General features: G+C 37.1%; 1 pseudogene; it reads right to left on the bottom strand.

The window, feature by feature from the left end:
• Window positions 1-772: 772 nt before the first annotated feature.
• Window positions 773-881, bottom strand: LOC128523324 (uncharacterized; annotated as a pseudogene).
• Window positions 882-6015: the final 5134 nt, after the last annotated feature.

Raw genomic sequence — 6015 nt, 5'->3', positions numbered from 1 at the left:
CTGCTGACAAAAATTAAAGAGAGATCTGTGCTCATCATTCATGAAAGAGTGAGACAGTGACACAAGGCTGATCCTGGTCAAAGATGAGCTCCTGTTGATGATCACTCATGGTTGTGGTACTGACCATTTTAGCTCATGTAATATAATCAAATAAATGTCAGAATTGAAATTTTCACAATAAATATTCGATATGGCTACACGATGGCAAAGTGGTTAGCACTGTCACCTTGCACCTCCAGGGTCGAGGGTTTGATTTCCACCTCTGGTCTGTTTGGCAGGTTTACTCCCATAGACCAAAAGACATGCAGATGAAGCTAATTGGCTTTTAAAAATTTACCGTTTTGTGTGCGTGCCCTGCGATGGATTGGCACCATGTCCATTGTTTCCCCCGCATATGCCCTAAGTCTCCTGGGATAGGCTCCACAGGACAAGCAGTAAAGATAAATGAATGAAATATTCAATATTCAGGATGTACATGTGTTATGTTTGGAAATTTAAAGTACAGTGGAACCATGGATAGTGAGTAACTTGGTTTCCTAGTGTTTTACGAGACTATATGAGGAATAAAACTGAAAAGATTACAATAACTGGAATACCCAGACAGTACAGAAAGTACTAACCAGGCCCAAAGCTGCTTAGCTTCCGAAAAAATGGCCATAAGCGAAAGCTGGATTGATAAGGCCTATTTGAAAAATAATAATGCAGTTTAAATAATGATAATAATAAAAATTTATGAATAAATAAATAAACTAAAAAAGGAATAAAACTGAAAAGCTTACAGCACCTGGTATTCCCAGGTGGTTTCCCATCCAAGTACTAATCAGGCCCAAACCTGCTTAGCTTTCGAGATCAGGCACTCTCAGACTGGTATGGCCGTAAGCGAAAGCTGAATAGAAGAGAGGCCTAATTGAATAATAATAATAATGCAGTTTGTTTAAAAAAAAAAAAACCTATAAGAGGAATAAAAGTGAAAAGCTTACAGCACCTGGTATTCCCAGGCGGTCTCCCATCCAAGTACTAACCAGGCCCGAGCCTGCTTAGCTTCCGAGATCAGACGAGATCGGGCGCTCTCTTTTTTTTTTTTTTTTTTTTTTATTATCAAAAGTATCAAAAAGTATTACAACAAAACATTTTCTATCTTTCACATCACAATCATCTCACACCATATACATTTGTCTCCAAACTTCCTTAATTCACATTTTTCCCTCCCATCTTTAATTTTAGAAGTTTATACTCAATTCCTTTTTTTCTTTTATACAAATTAGCCTGCAGTCACTTGTAAATGCTTTTTCAAACTCTTCCTTGACCAGATATTTCCACATTGAATACACATTCTTTCGCATCACAGACCTAAAGATTCCATTTACATCCACTATCCTCCCTTCATGGAACGCCAAGTTCCTTCTTATCCATATCGCATACCTTGCATTGCTTAAAATAAAATTACATAGATTCCCCCTCATATCTTTTTTGTTTACACATTCCCCAAAAAGAAAAAACTTTTTCCATTCTTCCTCTTTTACGTCCTTTCCAAAATCATTTTTAAAGAAGTTTTTCAGTTTATCGTGAAATATGTCCAATTTTTTACATTCAAAAAACATGTGCATCAACGTTTCCACATCAGTTAAACATACATCACATTCTCTGTTCTCTTCCCTATTAATTTGATGAATGACCATTTTTGTATATATAGTTGTGTCTCAGTTTAAAATCCAAATTTTCACATTCTATTGCATTATACTTCACACTCAAATTTTTCCATATTGTTTTTACATCAAAACCCGGAAACAATTTTGACCACACAGCTTCCGATGCAGGACCTTTAAGTTCCTTCTTCAATAATATTTTGTACACCATTTTCGTTGTAACATCACTCAAACCTTTTTCTTTTCCATTTATTACAATATACATTTCAGGCATTCCCCAATACCCTGGTTTAACTGTCTCTTCTTGAATCCTCTCCACCCAACTCTTAGGCAGACTTATTTTAATATTTTCACACATTGTGTCCACCTGTGATTCCCCAATCTCATCATCCCATTCCACCACGCTATCATAAACGGCTCTATTTGGTAAAAACTCTCCCACATATTCATATACTATGTCTTTCACTTGTCTTATCCCAGCTTTCATATACAGTCTGTTATAAAACATCCTCCTTTTCATCCGTATCTTTGTATTCAAAAAAATGGGTTGCTTATGAATTTGGTTTATATTTTGACACTCATATTCCACATTCTGTAGTAATTCGGCCCATGCACAAAAAACCTCTTTGTAGAACGGTGGCACATCTTCAATCATTGTGCTCTTTAGGGCCATAAATATCCCTTCTTCTCCACAACCACTGCTTTTACTTAAAAACTCTTTCATAAATCCCTTCCACCCATAATCCACTTTATCATATAGAAATTTCTTTATTACTTTAAACCTGATTGCTTTCCTTTTGACATTCACATCTATTAAATTCAAACCCCCCTCCTTATTGTCCGCTATTAATGTCTTGGCAGAAATCAACACTCCTTTACCCCCCCACAAAAATGTACTGACTGTCTCCTTCAAATCATTTAAAACCCAATCCGGCATATCTATCGCCCCAATGACATAGTTACATTTGGTCAGTATTAATGAATTCACCACAACTACTTTCCCTCCTAGCCCCAACTCCCTCAATTTCCAAAACTGTAAAACTTGTTTAATTTTATTTAAAATCCCCGTCCACGTAGCATCCCTTGCCTCCTTGTCATTAACACCTATATTAATTCCCAAAATCTTCGTATATTCTTTTGCTATTTTAAACGGAATGTCCCGTCCTTCCACATTAACTCCACCTATACTCATAATTTCAGATTTCTCTATGTTCACTTTAGCACCAGATGCCTTTCCATAAGTTTCCATGTGCTTCCTTATTCTATTTATACTATCCATATCTTTTACTGTAAATGTCGTATCATCTGCATATTGATGAATTTTGCTAACTCCCCCATTTGGAATTTGAATCCCTCGTATTCTCTCATCACTTTTTACCACCATTGCTAAGGGTTCAGCTGTTATTGAGTACAGTAAAGCAGACAAAGGACAACCCTGTCTTACAGATCTCTCCAATTTAAAAGACTTAGTTAAAACACCATTAATCTTTACACAGCTCCTCGCATTCCCATATACTAGTTTTATCCAGTCAACCATCTTCTTTCCAAACCCAAATCTTCTCATCACCTGCACTATAAAACTATGCTCCACCCTGTCAAATGCTTTGTTCAAGTCCATGCATAATATCATACCTCCCTCTCCATCCCTCCCCATACTCTCCACTACATCTCTTATTGTACAAACTGTGTCAACTATATCTCTTCCAGGTATACTGTATGCTTGACTTTCTGATATAATACCTCCTACCACTCCTTTTATTCTATTAGCTAAAACTTTTGTCAAAATTTTGTAATCTGTGTTTAAAAGACTCAATGGTCTATAATTTTCTAGCTTCATTTTACTCCCTTTATTTTTATACAAAATAGTGATCATTCCTAATCCCATTGATTCAGGCATCTCCCTTCTTTCTTCCATATGTTTATACAACTTACATAAAATTGGTGCTAAAAGCTCTCTAAAAGTCTTATAAAATTCATGTGTTAACCCATCAGAACCAGGACTTTTATTAGGTTTTGTTTGCTTTATTGCTTCTTCTATTTCTTCTTCACATATTTCTTTGTCACACATCTCTCTCTCATCCTCCTCCAACCTTGCCTCTAGTGAATCTAAAATTGCATCCACACATTCCTGTTTTACCCCTTCTTTCTTAAACAGTTTCTCATAAAATTTTTGTACTGCTTCTATTATTCCTACTAAATCTGTAACTTTCTCCCCATTCTCATTTTCTAACTCCATAATGAAGCACCTTTTTTGTTTGCTTTTCTCTAAGTTCAGAAAGAACTTTGTGCTCCTTTCACCCTCCAACGCATACTGCGCCCTACTCCTCACTTTTGCCCCTTCACTCTTTTCCTTTTCATATTCCTCAATCTCTTCTTTTATCTTAAGAAAACCCTCATTCCCATACTCTGGATTAACATCTATTTTTTCCGCTTCCCTCCTCATTTTCTTTTGCATTTCCTCCAATTTACTTTTTCTCATAAAATTCCTTTGTTTTGAATATCTTATACTTCTTTTCTTAATTTTTCCCTTCAAACTCTCCCACCACGCACCCACATTTTCATTAAACAAAGGATTTTCCATTTCATATTGAATACATTTCCTAATATTTTCTTTATAGGCCTCTTCTGATAAAATTGATGAATTTAAACACCACACTCCCCCTCCCCTTCCCTCTTTATTTAAACATAACTTAATTTTCATAGCAGCATGATCACTCACTTCTAAAAACCTATACGCCACATTCCTCACATAGCTTGACATTTCTCTTTTCACCAAACACAAATCTATTCTACTTTGTTTTAATATTCCTCTTACCATTTGTCTTCTAGAGAATTCTCTCTTAAAAGGGGTTTTCTTCTCTCCATGCATCCACCATATCATCATTCTGCATCCAATCATTTAAATACTTCCTTGAGGCATCTGATCTAAACTTTGCACTGCTTGATGCATCTAATCTTGAGCGCCATACATTAAAATCCCCAACCACTATACATTTTCCTTTACATACTGGTTTCAACATTTTAAAAAGCTCTTTTCTTTCAATTTCAACGTTAGGCGCATAAACATTTATCAATCTAAAAGGTTCATTATAAAATAAAAAATCTAAAGTTAACAATCTCCCTTTACCATCATTAAAAACCTGATTTACGTGTTTAACCTTTTCTCTTTTTATCAGTATTGCCACCCCACGCTCCTTATTATTCCCGTGATTCACAAAAATATCCTCCTTCCACACTTTTTTAACACTTTCCATCATTTCCTCTGACCAATGTGTTTCTTGAAAACATATTACATCTGCTTTCAATATTTCAATCACTCTTTCTACCTTCTTTATGTCTCTTAACCCGTTCCCATTTAAACATGCAATGTTCATTATTCCCCACATTACATATATTATAATTAATGGAAGTTTCAAACACATTCCATCAACCACATGTTCTTACTTTTTCCCACAGAGCTTCTCCTCCTCCTTGTTCTTTTTCCTTTTCCTCTGTGTACTCGTGTCTTCACGTATATCCATTAGCTCCCCCATCTCTGTCTCTGACAATCCTTGTACCTCCATTTCATGACTTCCTCCCACCTCCTTGATCTCCTGTGTCTTCTTGCTTTTCACAGAACTTTTGTCTTGATTTCTCTTTCCACTTCTGGCATCCTCCTCATCCTCTCCCCGTGTCACTTTACCTCTCCTTTCAGGGCTTGCCCCACTAGTCGAAACTCCTTTCTCTCCCATCTCTTCACCTTTTCTCCTTCTCTGCCGTAATCCCTCCACTGCCACTTCCCGGCATCTCTCTCTCTCTGACACTCCTTGCTCCTTTGAACTTTCCTCCACTCTCTCATCATCCACCTCCTTTTCTTCCGCTGACATTAAAGATCCCCATTCCTCATGCTCCGTCGTAAACAGATCTCCTTCTGCGTCCTCCGAAGCTTCACACACACATCGTGCATTCCTCATCCCGCATGTTTTGCAAATGTCTTCACTGCATTCACGAGCATAATGCCCCTGTTTCTTGCATCTGAAACACACAAAATTTGGACATTCCCTTACTACATGTCCAGGCTGTATACACAAGCGGCACACCTTCACCTGCCGATCATGAATCACACGGAAGTATTCTCCTCCTCCTGCCGTTTCAAACTTCGTTGAATATGGTAATGATTTTACTGTGTCCGTGAATCTGACTTTTAAAAATCTTGTCCCGTCAGCAATGTCCGTTCCTGGCCACATTCTCCTCTTTATTTTTGAAATTGCTGCCACTCCCCAATCCGTCAGCTTTTTCAATATTTCCTCGTCTTCAATATATGCAGGCAAACCCAAAAATGAGACAACCATCTCGTTGCTGCTTATTTCCTTAGCCATTATTCTGCTTT

This window comes from Clarias gariepinus, chromosome 4 (assembly GCF_024256425.1).
Source record: "Clarias gariepinus isolate MV-2021 ecotype Netherlands chromosome 4, CGAR_prim_01v2, whole genome shotgun sequence".
In the NCBI taxonomy this organism is placed as follows: Eukaryota; Metazoa; Chordata; class Actinopteri; order Siluriformes; family Clariidae; genus Clarias; species Clarias gariepinus.
Note: the sequence above shows the minus strand (reverse complement) of the source record. Positions and strands in the feature narration are given on the sequence as shown.